Raw genomic sequence first — 25,974 nt, 5'->3', positions numbered from 1 at the left:
AGAGAAAGAAAGAGAGAAATAAAGCGCTAGAAAGAAAAGAGCATATCATGGCCATGTATAGTACATTGTAGCAAGGGTGTGGAAAATGGAAATCAGGAAGGGAGAGGGTAAAGCGCAGCATAGCCATGTATGTATAGGAGTAATGTGGTAAAGGAAAGCCAGGGCGAGAAGGAGAGAAAGGAGAACGGGAAGGCCCCCAGCTCTGCTGTTTACACAGTCTTCGCATCACTAGAGCGTAGCTCCCCCACACATGCTCATATTCTGACGCGGGCATTCATGCGGGCATTGATGTGGGCTTTTCCTCACAGCACTGCTTTGCTTGTATCGTGTGCAACGATGGAGTGCGAACCTGGGCAGGATGGTGGGTGATGCTTTCTTTTAAGCGAAGCTTCCATGAGTTACAGATGTAGGTGGTCGGCGGCGGCATAATTCCCGGAAAACCCAGCGCTGGCGCATGTACAGAGAGGTGGGTGTGCACCAGCAGGCCCTTGGAGGCGCGCCGGTCGCATGCGTATGCGCCGTTTTACAGCGAAAGCTGTTATGAGATCATTTCACCGGCCGTTTTTTGGCGCCGTAGTTGTCCGCGCCGCCGCCGCCGCCGCCGTGTCCGTAACCAGTATCGCTCGAAATAAGAAAAAAAAACGAAATAAGAAAAACAATTCCAGGCTGGAACGAGTTCGAACCTGGGCCCTCTGCGTGGGAGCCCAGTATTCAACCTCTGAGCCATGCCGGTGCTTGAAACTGCTTTGCAAAAAGGTCCTATACAGGCTTCATGTCGGGAAGGAACCACATTAGGATATGCAATATAGCGTAGTAGAAGAGTAAAATAAGCACCAAGAGTCGCACAACGCGAATTCTGTAACCAGGCGTCACACAATGCGAATGCGCAACGAGTAGGTTGTTGAATGCTTCCAACCCAATTACAAAGGGCTCTGCCATAATTCTTCATCGTCATCAGGCACTGCATCACAAAGTGCGCATAATGCCTTACATGCGTTTAGCAGGTACCATCGCTCTCCGTAGAATGACGAAAAATGGCACAGTGCCTGCTGCCCTACTTCTCAAAAACTTACCATGATTTATAGCGTAGTGGGTTTCTCGCAATGTGCACTTGTATTGGTTGCCAAGGAAGCCCATAAGCGCATGATCCTTATTCCTCGGGGTCTCAGTAAAATCACAATGATTTATAGCGTAGTGGGTTCCTCGCAAGGGCACTTGCATTGGTTGCCAAGAAGCCCATAAGCGCATGATCCATTTCCTCGGGGTCTCAGTAAAAGTTCTTCGCCCCCCCCCCCCCCCGGCTCTCTCCCACGTCAACGGATATTATACAGCATGACGGGAGAGGGAAATAGCGACCGGGCGTCACCCAGAGCAAATTACATAACTGGTGGCCCGTCAAAGATTCCAACCCATTACAAAGGCTGAGCCATAATTCTTCGTCGTCATCAGTCGTCGCGTCAACAAAGTGCACATAATGCGTTACAGACGTGTAGCTGGTGCCTCGCTCCTCCGCAGAATGACGAATAATGGCATAGTTGGTGCTTCCCAACTTCACAAAAATTGTGATTATGGCGTAGTGGGTACTTGTCTAGTGTACTTGTATTGTAGCCCCAAGAGAGCTTACGGGCTCTAGAAACGCCGCTCTTCCAGCTTTCGCTGTGACTGTGCTGCGGGTTCAGCGCAGGCCTGGCGTTTTTTCGATAACTGATGCTCGCTCGACCGTGAGTTCGGCGGCGATCGGCCGTTTCCGATGTGGAAACGGGATCTTTTATCGAGGTCACTTGACATTTGACGTTGCCATATTTCACTGTTGCCTTTCATTGCTGCATTTCATTGTTTGACGCATGACCGCTGTTGTTGCTTGTAGCTACATAAGTGTTGCGCTGATAAGGATGTGCGTGAAGGAAAAATTTAGGAGGTAGTATTGCGCAATGCGATGGAAAGAAAAAAAGAAAGAGAGAAGAAGAAAGAAGAAAGAAAGAAAGAAAGAAAGAAAGAAAGAAAGAAAGAAGAAAGAAAGAAAGAAAGAAAGAAAGAAAGAAAAGTAGTACGTCGGGCACGCACACGCCGAGCTTCACTTGTCCCCATTTTCCCTAAAGGGAAGGGCTCCTAATTGTTCACAAAACAAGCAACAGCGCAATACACTATAGTTGCGGATAACTATTGTTGGCAATGAAGCCAAGGGTTGTGAACGGAACTGCGCAACTACTACCGCTAATGAATGTAGCCCCACAGTCGTGTCCATATCTTTCTAAGTGAGAATTAAAAAAAACCTTCCTACAAGTTATCTGAGACAGGACGCAGCACACACCGTGAGATATTTATATTTGTTGAAATTGTGAAGCCGCTTTTGATAATCTCAAGCGATGTCTCACGTCAGGGCCAGTGCTTCGCAATTTTGATCCAATAGGCTCTACTGCCCCTACTATCTTACTCTACGTGGTGCTCTAATTGAAAATCAGCTTTATACCTCAGTCAAAAGGAAATAAATAGTTATTCTTATATGTCAAGTTCTATCGTTACAATTTTTTGTTTTAATGAAGAAAATAATTTTTGAAGCTCTCTATTGACTGCAGTGGGGGACTTCAACGAGGAGGCTACCATTTGACCAAATGGGAAGATAGCTGTCAATGGTGAACTTCAAAAATTATTTTCTTCCTTAAAACGAAAATTGTAATGTACAAAACTTGCCACATAAGAAGAACTATTAATTTCCTTTCCATTGAGGTACAAAGAGATTTTTTCATTGGAGCACCACATGGTATAAATTGCGTCTCAATGTGGACCAAGATAATGATTTTCTCAAATCTGTGATTTTTTCTCGAAAAGTTTAGGGACATTAATGGTCAGAAAATATTTTTAACGCTAAATATACCTTCTGTGTAGTAAATATTCATTGGTCTGATATTAATACCGAGCGCAATATTATAAGGGAAAAATGAAAACATGGAACATTTCGGCAATTTTTCTGGAGGCGTATAACACTGAAAATTTGTAGTAATATCATTAAGCTTAGAACTTCTTAGACAAACTCCTTTTTGGTATTGAAACAAAAAACAATACTCTTAGAATTATTTTTCTGACAAACCACACTCAGACGATATTCTGTGAAACTCAGAAGACTCTCACGTAACCAAAATATTTTGTTTCTCTCCGAACTATTCTATGAATTCACTGTTTTCAGAGTAAAAAATCACTATTTTTTTTCAGTATATTTGAGATGGTTGCCAATATGGCTAGGACTTTTGGCATGGAATGACCATCTTACTTCAGGCTTGGCACCACCAGTGCAAAGCTGCCATAATTTTTAATTATTCCAGTGCGAACAAAACCTCTGCTTTCAAGCTCAGAACTACATTTACGAACATTAGCGCTGGTAGTATTGCTCGTATCTAAATACCAAGTACCACGTCATATTTATTGCAACTCCAAAAGTGCTCTGCGTTTCAATATTGTTACGCGGGACACTGCGCGGGTGCTTTCCCCTTCACAGGAAAATTAATTCTGTATACAGAGCTGCAATATCAATCACAATTCCGATTTTTAGGTGCAAGAAATGCTTAAGAAGGACATTTTCGCAAAACAAGATATACAATGCGTTGTGGCCGTTTTCCACACCCTACACATACATGCAATATGCGTGCCGCAGTATAATCAAATACCGGCGTTGTCATACTACAAAAATAAATAAAAAATAAAAGAACTTAACTTGCCAAGCATAATTACAGCATTGCTTTTAAATAGAAAAAATTAGACCATCTCCCCGAAGGGAGCGCTGATGGGATGCGAAGCAGCAGCGTTGCGCACGGGTGGCGTCACGGGCTGAACGGCGCTAACGCGGGTGCTGCGGTGAGCGCTGGAAGATTCGTTTGAAGCGAAACTCGGTGTAGCGTTTACTGGTGTAAACGTTGTTTTGAAACGCGGACACTGGAGGCGAGCGGGCGTCGGAGCCGGAATCTGCGGCATTCCGGCGGGTGGGGGAGAGAGTGACGTACGCACGCACCTGCGAGGGAAGCGTGCGAGGGGTGCATGACGTCAACGCCCAGCTGCGGCGTGACCTACTTGGCACCGCTCCAACACCTGCGCCGAGTGAAGCGCGTTGCTTCGCGCTTGTGCTGACGGACGGACAGTGTTACACAGCTAGTCAAAGAGCTGCTACGCATCTAAAAAAGTAGGACTTCAGCGTCTAAAATATTTCTTAGACGGCCTATGGTTTTCGTTTTTGGTCGGTGACACAAGCGCAGAAATGAGTAGGAGTAGGCGAATGAGCTTGTCAGCAAAAGCTGTGCTGAACAGCTGCCGCGGCAGTTGTCTAAGTTGCCTGAGAAGCTTCTGACGGAGGAACCATCCATATATAATATCACAGTGCGGTTCAATGCTTCGTGAATGTTTGTCCTGGTTACATGCTGCACAGCTGTTGCAAGGAAGTTAACTAACAATTAGGCCTAATGGTGTCAGCATTTGAGGGTTCGGGTAATGTAGACCGCTTGATGCGGTCTGTTGTGTTATTCATACAAACAAAGCAATATCTGTTTGTTGGTACTCAAAAGGGGCATAACATCGCACCTATGCTCACTCATGAGCTTTACTAGGTATAACCAGCTACGAATACCAGCCAAAGAGACCACTGAGGGCGACACACCGGAATGTTATTCCTTAAGGCACTTCGATTCCTCAGCTCCCTTGTGGTGTACACATGCACCAACCTTTTCGGTTTCATAGCACCTTATGGCTGATGGAAATGTCTGAAAAGTCCGCTTTCCTTGCCAGTATGGTCCAGCGGCTTTGTGACAGTTATGTTCCATCGAGATCAAGTGTGTCATTTCCTCCTCACATAGAACCCAGACACCCGAAGATGACCTAAATAGGGTTGCTATTATGTTTACTACACTCTGAAAGCTTTGGCACCCTTTGGGCCTCGTTTTATTGCGACAGCAATTATAAGGGACACACTCGGCAGGTTTTCTGCGTCGGTATCGCCGTCAGAGCCGCCGTGCCGTTCTCTCTATCTCTCTTTACACACACACCACACACACACCACACACCACACACACCACACACACACACACCACACACACACACACACACACACACACCACACCACACATATCTATATATATAATATATATATACTTATATATATATATATATATATATATATATATATAATATATATATATATATAGATATATACTCATACGAGGGTTATTCAGAAAGGTCCCCAGAAAATAAATATTTGTTAGCAAAAGTTTAGCACAACACTACTTCACTTTTCTACATAATCACCGTTATATTCTAAGCACTTTTCCTACCGCTGCACCAGTTTCTGTAGTCCCTCTGCATAGAAATTCACAGCCTGGGAATTCATTGCGGTTTTGAGTTGGTCGGTAAGCATTTTTAGTACCCACCTTGCACACACTGTGATATCTGGGCTTTTCAGGTACAATCGTGCAAATTGTAGTGTGGCTGACAAGAGGAAATTCATTCGACACACGAACAACTGTCAGTAGTCGATGTAATCGCTATACCCGGTCCACTTGTTGAACGGTTTCATTGATCTGGATTCTGGCCCTTCCACACCGCTCTTAGTCGTGCACATTTGTGCGGCCATTTGTGAAGTCTCGACACGATTTTATTACCTTTCCTTGACTCATCGCTTCAAGTCCATAAACTAGGCACAATTCCGCATAAATTTGAGAAGCTGATGATCCTCTTGCAAGCAAACATTTAATTACAGCTCGCACTTCACAACAGGCGCGAGCAACGATTTTCGCAGACATTGTCATTTGCATTCCCCGACAAGCAGATGACTACTGAGTTAGAACAGCAACTTCAGTACCTTCGCGAAGAATTAACAGATGGCGCTCCACAATTAAATCCTCATTCTAATGCGTAAATATATAAATATTAGCAAACGGCCCATACTTTGTGAATAGCCCTCGTCTATACATATATATAACCCACATAGAAACATAGTCTTGAAGAAAAATTTTCCGAACGGCGCTACCGCTGATTCAAACCTGCGACTCCCCGCACCGCGGCGTGACACGCTGAACTCTCGGCCGCGACCACACACATCCTCAAGTATACTAAAGGCGAGCCATGTATATCCACCATTTACCGTTTGTGGTACGCAGATCTCAGAGTTGCTACAGCGTGGCAGAGACTTGTTCACTATCGCCCGCGAGATGGCGCAAAGTGTCAAAGGGCGCGCGTTTAAGGGCGTCGCTCCGCTCGTATTTCGCCGGATTTGGGCTGCGAGCCTCCGGCCCTGTACTTTGACCTACAGGGCCTTACCACCTGTGCTCGCGCGTTTATCTCTTAACGGGGCTCCAACAGATGGCTCATAACTTCGTACGTGTTGTGCTTTCATCGTTAGGTTTGCGTTGAAGCCATAGACCGCACCAAGGCAACTTCGCTCGCTGCAGCAGCCATGTTTGCTAAAGGAGTAAGCTGCTAGCCTTATTTCGTATGTCATTCCAACTTGTTGCTATCGCATTCATTGCTTCGCCCATGCAACGCAACCTGTGACTTTTTTTTGTCCTTCAGCAATAATTATTGTTTGTCTTGCGTGCTTTTACTAGGCCACGCGAATGGCACTTTCTGACCCAGAAATGAATATGCACGATCAGCATGACATAGAAGTCTCTTTATAGGAAATTGGCGAGTGCCGACTCTTCATGAAAGAAAACAAAAGTAAGCCAGATGATGTTTATTGTTGTGGGACGAGGAGACCGCCCAGAGGGAGCCAACTGTTTTTAGAGTAATGTTAAATGACAGCCCTAATTATCGGAGGCACGACGTCGTTAGCGCTGTAGACTTACTGGTGAACAGCAGGGTGTGAAACCTTTCGTCTGTAAGGGCGTCTCCTTCTGACACGAGTTATCCTCTGTATAATATCTGTGGTTTAATGTCCCAAAAGCACGATATGATTATGAGGGACGCCGTACTGGAGGGTTCCGGAAATTTTGATCACCTGGGGTTCTTTAACGTGCACCTAAATCTATGTACACGGGCCTCAAACATTTTCGCCTCCATCGAAAATGCGGCTGCCGCGGGCACGAGTTATCCTCTAGGACGTTATACAGGAATTAGCAATTTTTCTAAGTCCTAGCAACCGAGCTGCTGCTGCTAATAAACAGTCGCCTTGAAGCAGCTTTCGCTGTAGGTTGCATCATGGCCATGATGACATAATGGTTATGATACAAAGCAATGAATGCGATCAATACAAACAATACAAAGGAAAGTAAACAGACCAATGTTTGATTTCATTCATCAATTCAATAGTAACAGCCGCTTCTTTGAACGTATATGCGGCAGAACGGCTGCGTCAATTTGCTTGCAGTGCTGCAGCACTGCAAATATTAGTATCGAAAAAACGCGTAAGACTCACTCACTCACTCACTCACTCACTCACTCACTCACTCACTCACTCACTCACTCACTCACTCACTCACTCACTCACTCACTCACTCACTCACTCACTCACTCACTCACTCACTCATCACTCACTCACTCACTCACTCACTCACTCACTCACTCACTCACTCACTCACTCACTCATCACTCCTCACTCACTCACTCACTCACTCACTCACTCACTCACTCACTCACTCACTCACTCACTCACTCACTCACTCACTCACTCACTCACTCACTCACTCACTCACTCAAAATATGTACAAGCATCAGCGTACCTTTCAAAAAGTGCCTACGTCGTAACGCTTTGCAAAACCAGTAACGATGATTAACACTAGCCTGCAACTGCTTTGCATAACATCGATCGCTGAAATGTTTGGGATAGGCATACTTTTATGTAATTTCGACCATATGAGTGTGAGATGTAGATTGGGGTAACAAACAGCTTTGAAACCACAGGAAGCAGAGGGTTTCATAGGAGAATGAATGGTTTTACTGATATCATTGAAGAGCGATATCGTTCTCTTTTATCAAATTAACAAGCTCAACCAGTCAGCTCGTACAAGCAGACGCACAGCGACGTACAAGATTAAAAAAATGGATTGTCCCTGGCTTGACATTCTCTTCTGCTGGGAATGCCGCTAATTGGCTCGTTAACGTTATATTCATACGCGTTTTTCACGTTTCCTGACGGAAAATATAAAGAGGTAACGTATATATGACCCTTATTATTCTTAGCGACGCCAGTACCAATGCGTCGGCTTGCCTTCCACACTACTTGAGTGAAGTGCCCAAATGGACGTCGGTACACAGGGTTGGGGTAGTAGTAATTGCAGATCTCTTTGTACCAGCTGTCCACAATGGCTTTTCCTGGGTTGAAATAAAAATAATAAAGCAGGATCATTACAGTTAATAAGCCACATACTATTTGGGCATTTATTTTGCTTGTATTATGTGCGTACAAGATTTACAAGTCATACACAGCCCACGCTCTGTGAACTTTTTAGACAATGAAATGGCCTATTTTAATAGCTGATAAAAGTGTCATGGCAACTGCTTGGTTTGATGTCGTGGTCATTATTCTTTTTTACTGATTGTACTTACCCTACTAGATATGCGTTGCGCTATTCAATGCGTGAATACAGCGACAGATTTATACAATTGTTTTATCTGTTTGATACGTAATATGAGCCAGTGTGCAGATACTCCGCGAAATATTGTAAAAAATCAGGATGATATTAAGAACCATTCTCGTAGAAATAATTTCCTCTTCTTTGGTTTGGATGGCAGGGATAAAGATAATGGGATGTGTCCGAAGCTAAGAATTAAAACGTGCGCAGAAAAATGGGTATTACTGTTAACTGCCCTTTCATTCAAAGGGCACACCGAATAGACAAAGTTGCAGATAATAAACGCCGGCAAATTAATCTTAAATTTAATTGCTCTTTGCAAGGACAAGAAACCTATACTATGCGCAGCTACAAAGCTAAAGGGTTCCCTTTCTCTACTGGTGGATATTATTAAAAAGTGGCCAGAGAGAAAACAGTTAAGCAATAAATTAAATGAACAATTGCTATCAATAGCAGAGACAGAATTGAAGGCAGGATAGGAAACAAATGATACGTATATGTCACCAAGACGTGCTTTCTGCAAGGGTACGCAAGCAATAGCAATCAGATGGCACAGCGTCACACAGTAAAGTACTAAGACGGCTAAGTGTCTGCCACGGTGTATCGGTGGTTACGGTGCTCAGCTGCTGACCGGAAGGTCACGGGGTTCGATCCCAGTCGCGGCGGTCGCATTTCGATGCAGGCGAAATGGTAGAGGCCTGTGTCCTGTGCGGTGTCAGTTCACGTTGAAGTACACCAGATACTCGAAATTTCGGGAGCCTTCCATATACGGCATCCCTCATAATCGTATCATGGTTTTGGGACGTAAAACCCCAGATAATATTATCAAGAAGTCTGAGTTCATTTCCTCCCAGCAGTTATCTATTCCTGCAGTTAAATGCAGGAGTACAAAAAAATAAGATAACTGAATTCGACAGGACGTCCAGACTTTTCTTTTTATATAAAAAAAATGCGCATTGTAAAAAAAACACTCTGCATATTTATGGTCAAAAACCGATGAATCATAGAGGAAACCTTCGTTTTGAGCAGCCTCTTATGGATAAATATTTAGGTTGTTTGGTATATGGCCCAATGCGTGAAAGGCTTACAAAGCAACCAGGCATTACTGCAATTTATGAAGTCGACTCACCTCACGAATTTGTAGGACGAGATGGGTAGCCTCACGTAATACAATAATTTATGGGGTTTTACGTGCCAAAACTGCGGCATGAATACGAGGCATGCTATTGTGGGCGACGCAGGATTGATTTTGATACGCGTAATTCTACGTACGCGGCTGTTCTAGCATTTAATATATTAATAATAGTGTGAAGCAACGTTTAGGTCGCACAACAACCCTTCTTTTTATTCACCGAGCGAGAGCCCCACAACCCAGGCCAGAGTGGTGATGATGAATATATACAGATGAGAAAGATGAAGCGCATGAATAATGCTCACACTAATTTTCCTCCCGCGCGCGAGCGGCCAGCCCGGCGCGGCTTAGATGGAAAAGGGACGTCGAACGAATGGCTTCAAACGCGAAACATGAACTAGTTCCACACCACGGCAACGGCGATCCGAAGGAAGCTCGGCGGGAGTAACACGATAGTTCACAGGAGAAGTTGTTCTATAATTATATATGGTCCAATGAAGCGTGACTGGAACTTGTCGCACAATCCTGGGGTACGAATAGGCGTCCAAAGCAGCACTTCATCCCCAGGACTGAAGGTGAGTCGCCATGAGAACTATCGTAACGTTGTTTGCGATCTTGCTGACTGGCTTCTGTATTGAGGCGAGCACGTTGCCGACATTCGCGAAGTCTTGAGACGAACTGCTTTGACGGGTTGTAGAGACATTTGTCGGAGTATTTAAGAAAGAGACGTTGATGGTGAATGTCAGTGAGGGGCCCTACACGAGGTGGAAAGGAGAGTAACCAGTAGTTCGTTGGACAGCGATGTTGTGGGCGAACGTCACAAATGGCAAGATTGTATCCTAGTTGTCGTGGTTTGGTCCGATATATAGTAATAACATATCTGTTAGCCTGCGATGAAATCTCTCTGTAAACGCTTTTGTTTGAAGGCGGCAGGCTGACGTCGTCTTACGCACTGCGCCGCAAGCCCTCAGTAAGTCTTCTATGATGGTGCGCAGAAAAGTCTTGCCGCGATAACTCAGCAGGACGCGAGGTGCCCCATGACGCAACACGATGGCGTTTAGAAAGAAATCGGCAACACCTGAGGCAGAACTAGTAAGTAGAGGAGTCTCTGCGTGCCGTGTCAGGTGATCAACATCTGTCACGATCCATCGATGACCTGCTGGCGTGATTGGTAAAGGTCCGACTAGATCGATTCCAACGATGGCGAAAGGTGTCTCGGGACACGGGATGGGCTGTAATAGGCCAGCAGGACACGATGTAGGTCGCTTCCGTCGTTGGCACAGAGGGCAGGATGCAACGTACTTGGCCACAAAGGTAGACAGCCCAGACCAGAAAAAAGATCTCCTGACGCGGCTGTATGTTTTGTGGAATCCCAAGTGGCCTCGACATGGGTCGTCGTGAAATGCTTCCAGGAATTGTTGACGTAGTGACCGTGGAAGAACCGGAACCCATCGGTGTCCATCGGTAGTGTAATCGTAACGATGTAGAACGTTGTTGTCGAGCTTGAATTGCCGTAGTTGTTGACACAATCTGGCATTAGGCGGAAGCAATCTGCCAATTAGGCGTTAGATAATGCGGTTGCATTGCGGATCATCACGCTGGCGCGAGGCGAATTGAGCGTAGTGATTACGAGGCAGCGTGTCAGTAACCGCTAGTTGGGATAATGTTAGGGGTGACGCATCGTCGTGATCACGTGACGCGCAATCGCCAAGGGTACTCGACGACGATAGTGGCAGGGGGAAGCGAGAGAGAATGTCAGCATCTTGCTGTTTCTTGCCAGACTTGTAGACAACGTCAAAATTGTACTCTTGCAGACAGAGTGCCCAACGACCCAGGCGACCAGACAAGGTTTTCAAAGATAGCCAGCATAAGGCGTGATGATCTGTAATTACTGTGTAGTGGCGTCCATACAGATAAGGACGAAATTTCTCTATGATCCGAACGACAGCAATATATTCCTGTTGTGTTATCGTGTAGTGCTCTTCGGCAGCTGTCAGAGCACGACTGTCATACTCAACAACTCTCTCTCTCTCGTGATGTGGCATCCCACTGTAGATGAACTGCTCCGATCCCATAGCCGCTAGCGTCAGTGTGTAAGCAAGTAGGTGTGTTCTCATCGAAGTTACACAGAACTGGGTTGAATGTTAAGGCATGCTTGAGGGCTTGAAAAGCACGCTCGCAGTCGTCGGTTCAAGTGGAGGCAGATCCTGACGTCAGCATCCAGCTCGTCAGGATCCGGCCGAACGCCGTCTTTGCTGACAAGGTGGCCCAGCACTTTGATGTTCTTGCTGGCGAAATGGCCTTTCCTCGTCTTTAGCTGTAGTTCAGCGTTCGAGATACACGCCAGAACATCGTCCTAGAGCTCAAGATGCTGACGAAAAGTGGTAGCAAATATAACGATGTCATGTAGATAACAGAGTCACGTTTTCCACTTAAGGCCACGAAGAACTGTATCTATCATGCGTTCAAATGTGGCAGGAGCATTACATAAACCTAAAGGCATGACGTTGAATTCATACATGTGTTGAAAATGCTGTCTCATACTTGTCCGCTTCGTGCATAGGTATTTGCCAATACCCAGAACGGAGATCGAGGCTGGAGAAAAATTCAGCGCCCTGGAGAGAGTCATGTGCGTCGCCTATTCGCGGAATCGGATGCACGTTTTGCGCGTGATCCTATTAAGCGCTCAATTCTCGACGCAGAATCGGACAGAGCCGTCCTTCTTCCGGACTAACACTACAGGTGATGACCAAGAGCTGGACGACGACGACGGCCGGATGACTTCCCGTTTGAGCATGTTGGCAACGCTGTACTCCATGATTTTCCGCTCAGCGGAAGTCACACAGTATCGGCAGGGGCGTACAAGTGCATTGCCCTCAGTTTCAATGCGATGCACTGCAACGGATGTGCGGCCCAGGAGCTTTGAATGGACTTTGAATGGACATCAAGCTAAGCGCTTTGCTTTCGACGTAGAGCGAAAAGTTCTTCCTTTTGCGCCGCCGTGAGATCGGAATTTATTGTGGCAGTTAACGCAGCCGTTGTACCATGGTCATCAGTACTGGTAGATAAAGATGGGGGTTCCGCGTGGAGGAACACCAGAGAAAGTGGTTCGGTGTCAGTAAAGGAAGTCACAGATGTGCCATGCGGCAGCGCAACAGGCAAAGTAGTAGTGTTAAATGCTGCGATCAAGGCTCTACCATCGTGAAACCGCCCTAGGCTAGAAGCAATGGCAAGGCTGCCAGATATGTAACGTCCGCACGGTACAAGAAACACATTGCCATTAATAATGTCATCACATGTGAGCGTCAGAATATGCTCATTACCTGGAGGAATGAAGCAATCTGCAGCAGTGACGAAACGCAGGCTATGTGCATCGATATCTGACGAAAGCGCAGTGTCTATCATGTGAATCACTATTTGACGGTAAGATATCACCGCTGAAATTGACGAGAGGAAGTACCACCCCAAAATGAGCGCGCCAGTACGCGAAGAGAGAATGACAACCTGTATGTGGTGCATAATACCCTCAATAAGAACTCGCACTGTGCAAACACCGGAGGCCCGAACAAAAACTGCATTAGCACAGCGAAGGCGAAGACCATCATACGACTGCTTCACTTTCCGCAAACGAGAACAAAGTTCGACAATAATAACACAAAGCGCTGTACCCGTGTCCACTAGGGCTGCGGTCCATATACCTTCAACACACACTGAATGTACATTCGAGGGTGGTTCCGGAGGAGTTTGATGTCCGTATGATGCATCTTTCGCTCCCGAAGCTGCACTGTTGAGTTTTCCAGGCGATGATCAGATGCCGTGGTAGCCGGACGAAGGGGAGAAGAGGAGCGCCGCATAGTCGATGGAGAGCGCCGACGAGAGGAACGGAAGGTACTGGCTGTATCGATTGTTGGAACTTCGTCTTCATCAGCCTAGCAGACGCCGTTAATCATCATCGTGATTGCTCCTCACGAGCTGCGGCTCGCTCGAGGGCACGAAGCCATCTTTTCTTTTCTTCATGTTCCATTAAAATATTCATTCGGACGTGCCGTCTCTTCTTCTAAACGACAGTCTGGTAGCCGGCGGACCTTGAGGTCCACCACATGGTGCCGAAACCCAGCGGGATCTTCCGAACGACGCCTCATCGATTCAAGGTGTCGCGTTGCGACCCCTCAGCCTTTGGCGAAGAGTTCCCGGCTGCCGACTGACCCATGGAACGGCTACTCCGACGACGCAAGTGCCTGCGCTCGCAACTGGATGGCATCGTCCAAGAAGCGGAAGGCCTCCTACGAGAACAAGAGCTGTCATCGTCACAGGTCAGCGTTTCAATTGACCGAATCAACGCGATCTACGCACAGATAACAAAGATAGATGAAAGCCTAATAGACGAGACGCCTGACGAGCTGATCGAGACAGAGATGATAGACGCGAGCAATTATGGGGACAAGATTGTGACATTGACGGCAAAGCTTCGCTTTGCGATTCTGGACAACCAGGCGTCTCAAGCCTCGCGCCCGACGACGAGTCAAGCTTTGACGACGACGAGCCAAGCTTCCGTCGGTTTCAGGTCGAGACTGCCGCAACTAGAGCTCCAGAAATTTGACGGCAACAGACAAAAATGGTATCGATTTTGGATGCAGTTCTCGACGGCAGTGCACAACAACGACGACCTCAGCGCTGCCGAGAAATTCAACTACTTGAGCACGCTTGTCACTGGAACTGCCGCTGCAGCCATTTCCGGACTCCAGGCAACGGGGGAGTGCTATGAAGACGCGATAGATATCCTCAAGAAACGCTTCGGGGACGAGAGGATTATCGTTCAGGAACATCTTCGAAGCCTCTTAGATCTCAGGCCAGTCTTGTCGTCTTCTAGCACCACCGAACTTCGAGACCTCTACGACGAAGTGCAAGTACATGTCAGGAGTCTCAAAGCGCTTGGAACAAGCCCCAATACACACTGCTCCATGCTACGGGAGATTCTCCTGCGAGTCCTACCATCCGACTTGGTGCTCAAGTATCATGAACTACAGAAGCCGACGACAACTGCGGTATCAACGATGCAAGCGCAAAGGGACCCACAGGACAGGACGACAGAAATCGAGAAAGAGCTGCAAGATCTTCTGGAGTTCCTCGAACATCAGCTTCATTGCAGAGAAACTCTGGCGGCGTGTGCGTCCCCAAGACCTGAAATCCCTCAAGCAACTGGAGACATGCCGCGACGAGTAAGGCATCGTACTACGTCGTCAGCAGCGTCTCTGCAAAGTGTGCTGGGGAAGCCTGATCCATGTCTATTTTGTAAGTCGACGAAGCATCGTGCCGAAGTATGCGACGACGAAACGAATTTGGCGGTCAAGAAGCAGATTCTCGCCAAGGCCGGGCGATGCTTTCGTTGTCTCAAGCAAGGTCACATGGCAAGAGACTGCAGGGGACGACAAAAATGCGACAGATGCTCTCGACGACATGCAACATCCATGTGTGACCCGGACTTCCGGAAGAAGGCAAACGAGGCTTCTGCGACAGCAGTCAATCTCCTCTCGGAACAAGCGAGCCCTGTTATATTATTACAGTCCTTGACAGCCAAGATAGCAGGCACGATGTCTTCAAGGTACTACAGGGTACTCTTCGACGGAGGGAGCCAGCGGAGCTTCATCACCATCGAAGCATCTCGCCAACTTGGCTGCCAGCTGTTACAAACGGTGACAGTTGGAGTTTTCGGAGGTCCCAAGACGAAAAAAACAATGAGAAGAGTCCGTGTCAGCATTTTCGAAAAAGCCGAGAAGGAACCGATTATAATCGATGCTTTAGAAGTAGAGGACATCTGTAGCGAGCACATTTCAATTCCAAGCGAAGAAGGCACAAGGAAGATGGAGCAAACTGGATTGGACACGCGAGCCCTTTGTCTAAAAGGAGAAAACGAAAACTCCATTTCCTTGCTCGTTGGGTCCGACTACTACTGGTGTTTTGTGACCGGTGATGTGAGAAGTGTGTGCAACAGATGGAAAGATCTAAAGGCTGTACACACTAAACTGGGATGGACTGTGCAAGGTCCACTACCTATCTCAGGAAAAATGATTCACTGCTCAACCGCCGTAGTACTTCGAACCTGCATTGAAAAAGACACGGTTTCGGATGCTCTCACGCAATTTTGGAATCTGGAAAGTATCGGCGTCAAAGATGAAGAAATCATATCAGACAGCGAACAGACACTACAAGAATTCGAACGAAATATAACTAAAAAGGACGGTCGTTATCAAGTTCGACTTCCTTGGAAGAAAACTGTAGAACTTGAAGACAATTTCTCTGTGGCCACTAAACGCCTTGGAAATTTGATGCGCAAGCTCATGAAGGACCACAGCCTTCTGGAAAAATATGACAAGACCATACGTGTATATCTGGAAGAAGGTTCAGCAGAACGAGTTTCCAGTTCAAGTTACACACGTGATCACCGACCGTACTACATGCCGCATCGAGCCGTGATCAAGGAAGACCGGACTACAACAAAGATTCGCATCGTTTTTGACGCGTCCTCCCATGAACGCGGAGCGAAATCACTGAACGACAACTTGGAATCCGGTCCGAACCTAAACCCCGACGTAGCCACACTCCTCTTGCGTTTCCGGAGATACAAGGTGGCTATGACAGCAGATGTGGAAAAGGCGTTCCTTCAGATTGGTCTACATGAAGAGGACAGAGATTCCCTCCGATTCCTCTGGTTCGCCAATTCTCCCGAGGCAAATCAACCATTACCAGAAGAAGAAATCTGGAGAATGACCAGAGTGCCGTTTGGAGCAACTTCAAGCCCTTTTCTTCTGATGGCCACCCTGCAACACCATTTCCGGTGCGCCGAAAACCGCTACAAATCGACGGCTCTCCTGCTTCAGAAATCCATGTACATGGATGACCTTCTGATAGGAGCCGACACAACACAAGATGCTATTAGGATGCATGAAGAAATAGTGAAAATATTCAAGGATGCATCTATGAACATCAGGAAGTGGAAAAGCAATGACCCTGCAGTGACTGCCTGTTTTCAAGATTCCATCGTAACACAAGACCAACCCCTTTGTACGCCGCCAGGAATGCTGAAAGTTCTTGGGATGTCTTGGAACACGGAGAATGACAGCTTCTGTTTCCATCCTATGAGCATCTTGCACTTTATTTCGCAGCATGAAGTGACCAAGCATTTTGCTCTACAAGCTGTGGCAAGGTTTTATGACCCGTTAGGTCTCATGTCTCCCTTTCTCGTGATAGCGAAGATATTTCTGCAAGACCTTTGGAAAGCTAATCTAGAGTGGGATGAACCGTTACCAACCCATTTGGCGGGCGCATGGTTAAAATGGAGTCAAGAAGTAACGCATCTCCAAGACATCCACGTTCCCAGGTTTCTGGGAGCCGGAATGCGAAGGCCGATTTTTGAGACGTACCTACACATTTTTGCCGACGCTAGCGAATCGGCATACGGAGCAGTAGCGTACGCTTCCATGTTTGACTTGAAGGGCGAAGCTTGTAGTGCAATCCTGTTTGCGAAGACGAGGGTTGCGCCAATCAAAACAATAACCCTGGCTCGACTTGAGTTGATGTCTGCTCTGCTGGCTGCACGCATTTACCGTTACCTTTCAAGCAACTCTGACCTACATTTCAAGAAGGTAACAATTTGGTCCGACTCACAAATTACGCTCTGCTGGATTCGGAAGGAACCAACGGCATGGAAGACATTCGTCAGAAATCAGGTGGCTGAAATCCAAAAACTTACAGATCTCTCGTTTTGGCGTTTCTGCCCAGGCAAGGAAAATCCCGCAGACTTATTGACAAGAGGTATATCAGCTGAGAAACTACATCAGATAGAACTGTGGTGGCATGGACCAAAATGGATGACCGATCCCTCAAGATGGCCAGAAGACTCTTGTCAAGACATGCGAGGAGAAGTACCAGAATGTGCTTCCACAACTATGACTCATGCTGTCAGCGCGAAACCACCATTAGAACGACTAATTGACACGGAGCGGTTCAGCTCCCGCGTCAAACTTCTGCGAGTCACAGCATGGGTGTTGAGATACACGAAGAAGCTTAAAAGAGTGCCCATATCATCACAGGAGCTTCTTACAGAAGAACTACAAGAAGCTGAATTGTATCTGATACGGGCCGAGCAAAAGATGCACTTTGGCGATGAAATGACGCACCTTTCGGAAAACAAGCCTGTTAAATCGCTAAGCCAAGTTAGACATCTACGGCTTCTATTGCACAATGGTGGACTGATTCGTGTACAAGGTCGTGCTCTCAGCCAGAGCGAGAACTACAGAGCTCAGAATCTGATCCTTTTACCAAGAGACAGTTATTTCACAACGCTGACTATCCGACAAGCCCATGCGAAGGTTCTTCATTGTGGCGTGCGAGATACGCTTATACAGATTCGTGAACGATTTTGGGTTCCACAGGCCAGACAACTAGTCAAGAAAGTCATACGCCAATGCCTGGTGTGTCAGCGAATGCAAGCAAAGCCAGTTCAGCAAGAAACACCTTCTTTACCAAGTGACAGATGTACGAAGGCCGAACCTTTTCTCGTAACAGGAATTGACTTTGCTGGACCATTATACGTCAGAGGAAGTGAACATCAGCGTGCTTATATTGCACTATTCACTTGTGCTGTCACGCGGGCGATCCACTTAGAGTTGGTCGAAGACATGACTACGGAAAACTTTCTCTGTGCCTTCAGAAGATTTATTTCGAGAAGAGGAATTTGTAGAACCATATACAGCGACAATGCCCGAACCTTTATGAAAACATCAAAGGTGCTTGAGAAATTGTGGAAGGCTGTTCGACACCCGGATGTAATCTCGTTTTTCGCGGCATCGGAAATTCATTGGAAGTTCCTGTGCCCAAGTGCTCCCTGGTGGGGAGGCTTCTACGAGAGATTAGTACGCTCTGTGAAGAACTGCTTGAGAAAAATGCTTGGACGGAGACTTGTAGGTTTCACAGAGCTCAGCACGCTTTTAACAGAAGTAGAGCCCGTGCTGAATTCACGTCCTTTGACATTTGTTTACAATGCTGTTGATGAGCCCTACCCACTTTGCCCAGCAAGTTTTCTAGTGGGGCGAAGAATTACATCTCTGCCCCCTTATGAAATACCGAAAGATGCTAAAAGCGAAGACCAGCTGAACAGCCTCTTTCAGAAGCGAGAAGAAATCTTACAAACCTTTTGGAAACGTTGGCAGAAGGAATATTTGGTCGAACTAAGAAACTTCGCCGTCAACAAAGCGAAACGCACTGACTTGCTGAAGGAAGGAAACTTAGTTCTTATCGGCGACAAACAACGCCCTCGGCAAGTTTGGGTGATGACAAGGATAAGACGACTACATAACGGACGCGATGGAAAAGTTCGCTCCTGTTCTCTCCAGTTGCCGGGCGGAGCAGAAATCAACCGCCGTGTTCAAATGCTCTATCCACTGGAAGTCGAGTGACGCCATCTGTTGGGCGCGGGAAGATGTTGGAACTTCGTCTTCATCAGCCTAGCAGACGCCGTTAATCATCATCGTGATTGCTCCTCACGAGCTGCGGCTCGCTCGAGGGCACGAAGCCATCTTTTCTTTTCTTCATGTTCCATTAAAATATTCATTCGGACGTGCCGTCTCTTCTTCTAAACGACAGTCTGGTAGCCGGCGGACCTTGAGGTCCACCACATCGATGTTCTGCGCAGATGATGAGCGACGTGGGTAAAGCTAGTATGACCGGCGATATTGTGGAACAGGGGCAAACTCATCCTTTTCAAAATCGTCATAGCTGCGCCTTTCGTGTTGTTGACGCCGTCGGCAGAACCTTGTAATGTGGCCGCGGATTCCGCAATAATAGCAAACTGGTCGAGGTGGACTCCAGGCGTTGAAAGACTGAGGCGCGGCCCTTGATGAGAGAGCATTAGTGTGAGCATTGAGCGAAGCAGCCATTGTTGACCCATGCTGCTGCGGTGACTGCTGGGAAGCTGCTGCGAGAGCAGCACCCTGAGCGTAGGTGGGCGTTGGTGCGGGATGCGGGGAATGTGGGCTCGAGAGTTGCGCGCACGTCATGTACGCCTGTCCTTCCTTCACGATGTTGCGAAGGCTGCCTCCGAGAGGCGTCGTGGGGAGCTCGAGAGAACACGACGCAGCTTGTAGCTGCACTTCCTCGCAGGTGATAACGCGAATCAAAGCACGCAGCTCGCTGTCGTTGGTTGCCCAGAGACCAGGCGTGTCAGGTTGCAAGCGTATAAGATGAAGATCGTCGAGGCGCTGACAGCTAGTGGTGATATCCGCAACTGTGGTGGGGTTCTTCGCAGCGAGAGCATCGAATGCCACGGTGTCTATGCCTTTCAGCAGGTGTCGAACACGGTCGATTTCCGCCATGGATCTGTCGACACGGCGGCAAAAGGCGAGAACGTCTTCGATGTACGAAGTGCACGACTCGCCAGATCGTTGGACACGCTCAGCAAGTTTCCGTTTAGCGATGTCTGAAAGGAGAGAATGGTTCCAAAAGATCGCATTGAGCTGCTGCGTAAAGGTGGTTCCGTCTGCGAAATCCAGTTTGTGGTTGAAAAACCTAGTCTTCGCAACCCCTGTCAGATAGAAAGGTACACGGGAGGTTTCGCAGAATCGTCCCAGAGCTTAAGCGCACTCGCGTGGTCGTACTGCTCCAACCAGTCCTCAACGTATTCCCCGCGAACACCAGCGAACATCGGTGGATCTCTTTGAGGGCTGGTGACAGTCCACTAAGGAATTCCCGCGGGCGCAGGCTGTGTTGATGGAGTCGGGTCGTCTCGAGACATGGCCGAGTACTGGTTGTATAGGCGGCGACCCAAACGTAGCTCCAGGGATGTTTTGTACCTGAAGGTGACGGGGAGCCGCTGGAGGGAGAGGTCTAGGAGACCGGACAGCACTCTCCACCACTTGTGAAACAACGTTTAGGTCGCAAGACTCTTTTTTTTTATTCCGCGAGGCAGAGCCCACACTACCCAGGCCAGAGTGGTGATGATGAGTATATACATATGAGAAGATGAAGCGGATGAATAATGCTCACACTTTCTATTTCTTCGTTCTGGTAACTGATAAATTTCATCAACATCAGTTTTAGCTTGTTCTCGGCATTGTGAGGGCTCCCTAGTTACCTGAACAGTGCACGAGGCATTGGAAAGTAATCGCAGAACCAAGATAAAAAACCAGCACCTAGAATATAAAGGACACACATATGCGACTGGCTTCAATTTCGCACCCGACGAAACATGGCAGATCAAGCTTATGGGCTTGTCAGCAGACGGCAGTGTACTTTTTGATTATCCCCTATTCTTCCCTGCCACCCGCCGTATGAATCTGTGCATTCAAAGATTCGACGTATTCGCAAGTCGTCAATAAAAAAGGTTCACTCTGACTAAAGACAACAGTTATTAATAAAAGAGCATAGGCGTTTCGCCTCCTATGCAGTTGATACACTCAGTATACTACGGCAACATATATGTGGAGGTGGACAATGCCAGTAGTCACATACATCCTTAACCTCCGGTAGGGGGCCGCCGTTGTTTTTTGCAAGCCAATCCGTCATGACGAATGAAACACGATTCCAAGTGTTTTCTCTCTCCCCCCCCCCCCCCCGTAAGCTCCGAGGCATCGTGGTCACGTTGATTACGCCGAAGCTATGTCCCCTCATCTAGCAGTGTTCAATAGGTTCCGTGTCCGAACGCGTTGTATGCGTGAAAGAGAGAGAGAGCAAATTTATTAGAAGGCCGAGAGGTCGGCCTGAGTTTGTGTGCTCTAGCTTGCAACGGCTGACCATGTACAAGGACCACGTACTGCAGTGGTGTTCTCAAAGTCTAGCGTCTATACCAGTAGGGTTTAAGAAACATCCCTAAAAGTGTTCTTTATGACTCCGTCACTCAAGTACGTGGCATTTCAGGGCCCCGGATAATCATATATCCATAGATCGAAATGTGGCGTGATCACAGTCATAAGACGGTGTTAAAGAATAGAGGGCTTAAAGAAGCCTAGCATTGATCAAAACCGGGTTCAATTTAAACAAAACGAGATCCACAATAATATAGTTTTCACTAATACCGAATTGATCATAAATTATTTAAATTCTAATTGCTAAAACGCTTGAACAACATGTGGCTGACTGGCGCACCACAAGAGTGGGAGCCAATGCCTCGCCTAGCACTTGACCGTTCCTAAAACCGGCCCATCCCAGGCGCTGCATGTGTAGGGGGAGACAACCTCACGGAAATCGCCGCAGAGAACACCTAACACAACAGTCGGAACAAGCTCGAATTCGATAAAGCGAAGCAAAATGTAGTGCTTATGTCGCAAATCAAGCTTGTGAATCTCCGTAACAATGTTTCATTCATGTCGGGGAAAACCTACACAATTACCTCAAAGATTGACGTTCTCTCGGTTTCGTAAACATAGCAGCGGGAACTCTACCATCGCAAGCTGCACACGCACGCCCTTGCTTACGTTTCACCTTAGTGGAGCTGCAGTTAACACCAGATTTAGAACGACACCTATCGCTATGCTTATACTCGAATGCCTTGACGTAAATTAGAAAACTTGACTGCTTAGTCAGTTGCGGGTATATTGATGCAGTCACGTCTGCAGAAAAATTAAGTATATTACAAAATGTTCTAAGCTCTACAAGAATGAAACACATCCGATTTCACCTGATGACTGCATTAGCTTGTTGCTGGGTACATGAGGCTTAACGCACCAAGGCGTCTAAGCCCGTGGGACAAGTCACACAGAGGGCTCTTGAGAATTTCGGAAACCTGCGGTTTTTTAACGGGCACTGATATCGCACTGTACGGGCCTCTCGCCATTCGCCTATATCAAAATTGATATCTCGTATCATTTGTGTTAGCAGTTGAGCACTTGTTTCTGAGCAACCTCAAACACCGCAGACACCTCAAACAACGTAGCAGTAATATGCTATGACAGCCGCACCCATGTACAACTTTAAAGAGCCGCACCTCCTGGCATCAGTAAACCATAGGCAGGAGAGCCGCCGCTGCACATGACGAGAAATTTCCGGACTTACAAAATATTATTCTGGCCACCTTAGCGTAACCTCAGAGTTTCTCTTTGGATGATGACCGTATTTCGCCTTGATTAAGTAGCATCATGGAGAACCACTGATGTAGCCCCAGTTGTGGATGTTTTCCATCAACGCCTCCTCTAGAAAGATGCCTGCGGCGTAGCTGGCTATATGATTGTAGCCGCCTTGCCTTGAGTTGTGGTCGCTTGTCGAGAGATGGCACCACGTACTGCCCTATTGTTTTCAATGGATCTGGCGTGGTGTGGCGTCGGAGGTGGTAACATGCGCATGCGAAAATGTGTGTTGCAAGCGGCCACCGCAAGGATCGCCAGCTACTGCTCTCATTAGAAACGGAGAAGGATGGAAATGCAAGGCCAGGAGGTTTACGGCTGACGCGGCAGGCATCTTTCTAGAGCAGGCGCTGTTTCGATGCGTCGTGCTGTTTTGCCTCTTTGTTTAGTGACCACTTGGGAGACCTTGGTTTCCTCTGAAGCCATTGCCGCGTGCGGATTTCCCTATATGTCTGGGTCAAGAAGGTCCTGGACGAGGTTATGGTGGGTTCACTAGAGATGCAAAATGTTGTAGCGCCGTGCTAATCTTCGCTGTTGCCGGGCACATGAAGAAGAGAGCCGTGTGGCTTGGGATGTGGGAGCCACGAGGCACATAGGACGCTCTCAGCACTTCGGCAGACTGGGTGCCGCGGCCGCCGCTTCACTTCAGTGTCTGGTCTCCTTTTATGGCCGTCCGCCTTTGTTTCTTCAATAAAGTAGAGACCTTGGCACATCCATGACGGACGCCGTCATCCTGCCACAATATGTGGTTTACAATTTGGGCAGCTTAAAAAAAATAGGTTAATAAGAGGCATATGCATGCGCATATTCTTAACAGTTAAGACATCGGATTCTCAACCGTTATGGATGCGCAAATTGGAAGCACCAGGCCGGAGCCACCCATGAGTCGACTCTGTTGATGTATGGCAGTCACCAATGTCGCGTGGTCCCTCAATGCATTGCGGACGACGTGAGTACACGGCGTAACCGGGTAGTCTCAGCTGGTGGTATTCGAAGCGGTGATAATTGAGCCGCCTTCTTCGCAGTGGTAACAGAACGGACGGTGGTCAGGAGCGCGCCATTTATCGGTCTTCCTCTGAGCATAGCGCTTACCGACAGGTGGGCGGTATGTGGTCGGCGGCGGTGACTCGAGACGTAATTACTGCGGTGCAGCTTCTTGAGCAGGCGAGGAGGAGGTTCGTTTCGCTACACCGCAGCAGCATACCTTAGCGCTTGTTCCGCAGGCTGCGCTGGTCCAGGTGCTACCAACGATTGCTCTAGTCGCTCGCCTACGAAGCCATCACTCAAGTTCCCTAGGAGCTGCAAGAACGGCAACAATTTCCGGAGCTTTTCCCGCAAGATGGCTGTGATCATGCTGCGTAGGTCTTCACTCGAACATCCCCGTAGTTCATCGTTTTACTGCCGCGCGCGCTTTCAAGAGTTTTTTCGATGTCGTGGCCTCCATGACTATCTTCGGTGGGTTGCATCCAAGTACGGCAAACAGCTCGTGTATAACTCCCCGTATCAAGAAGCGAATCTTCCTTTTGGGCATATCGAAGTTGGCTTGGCGGACATACGGATCCTTTCTTCAGTGTACATCCCGGACCTGTGGTTGGATTGCTGTACAGGGTTCCAGATCGGCTTCAGCCCCCTCTAACCGAGCGACGCTCGGAAAGGTGCTCAAGAAACTGGTGAGGAAGAGGGCTCGAACCAGGTTCTTGCACTATGTTCAAGGGCGAAATATATGTGGCGCAGGTTCTTGTCACAGTCCCAGTTTTTTCGACGTTGCGACCAAGTTGTATGCCTCCAACCAGCTGTCTCAGTTCTAACTTAGTGATCCTCGGAAAGTCTGCGGCTCCCTGCGCTGATGCATGACCGCAGTTGTAACCCACACAGCAGCCGTCATTGTAATTATTTCTTCGCCGTTCTGGACCTGGTTTTGTCACGGGGGGATCCGCAATCTGGTGGTCGTCGTTGCTTCGTTCGGCTATGTAGACTTGTCTGGTTGGTTTTCGCCTGCACACTTGAATGTTTGGGCTGAGTACACGGGCTTTGAAGGGCGTACGGAACGTTTAGGAACCAGGACCTCCACCATATGTCACATGGTCATGATGGTGAAGAGGCGGCCGCGCGTTCAATGTACAAGCATTGTACGCTGTACACGGATAGCGAAGATGACAGTCGGTGGCCGACGGTAACCTATTTTTCCACACAAGTGGTTCGAACCTTCCAGTCTTACCGCTGGTGCTCGCGTAAACTCTCGAGTAAACTTGCCTAGCCCCGACCTGCGCGTAATATTAGCGGAACAATCTGAAATAATGGTGAAGCTCAACAAAATCAATGCGCGGCCTGCGCCGAGCGGTGCTAAGAGTTATTTTGGCTCAAACTCGATGACATCGAAATAACTCAATAGTGGTGCATGCAAGCATTCGAAGCATGAATGCTCAGATTATTTTATCTTTCCAGAAACTTCAGAACCAGCAGACCGTGAACACACACGACCTCACAGAGGTAAGTGTTTGGCAGATGAAACATGCATTGTTAATCTCGTCGGAACCTATACATTAATTATGAATGGTGACTATACCTATAAGGAAACAAAGTGTTTCGCATAGTGTATATCTGCAGGATATAAACTGTTGCTCGTGCCAGGCTTATACATGCCTTCTGTGCCGCTCTTGAGGTGTTGTCAGAAACATTTGTGCTACTGCCAGCACTATTTACTTATGTCATATTTGCCTTCATTCATTCGCGACGTTTTGTTGTCATTCATGTAAAAGAAATCAATTCGAAAATAACACAGCTCGCTGCATTTACAAAACATGCTCCTGTCAAGACAAGTCAGTAGAAAGCCACTTGGCCAGAAGTTATGCTTCCAAGAAATCATAAATGCATTTCTACAGGAATATATATTCAACCATTCAGAATACTATCTGGTGCAGTTTCCACACAAAGTTTCTTTCTTTAAGCAACGCGTAGTCGCCATGCATCCAGGTTTCGTGAGGTGGGGTTTTTAATGTCTATATCTGTGACTGGTTGAACGCAATCTTTTGCATATAAATAGACGCATTTTCAATTTCAAAAGCTACTGAACGGGGGGAAACAGTTCATACTGTGTATCTACGAGAAGGCGAAGGTAATGCTCACTGCGGTTGCCGCTGTCACAAAACTAATCTATACATTCATATAAGCTACCACAAGA

Source organism: Rhipicephalus sanguineus, chromosome 7, assembly GCF_013339695.2.
Source record: "Rhipicephalus sanguineus isolate Rsan-2018 chromosome 7, BIME_Rsan_1.4, whole genome shotgun sequence".
Classification (NCBI taxonomy): domain Eukaryota; kingdom Metazoa; phylum Arthropoda; class Arachnida; order Ixodida; family Ixodidae; genus Rhipicephalus; species Rhipicephalus sanguineus.
This window is presented reverse-complemented; position numbering follows the sequence as displayed.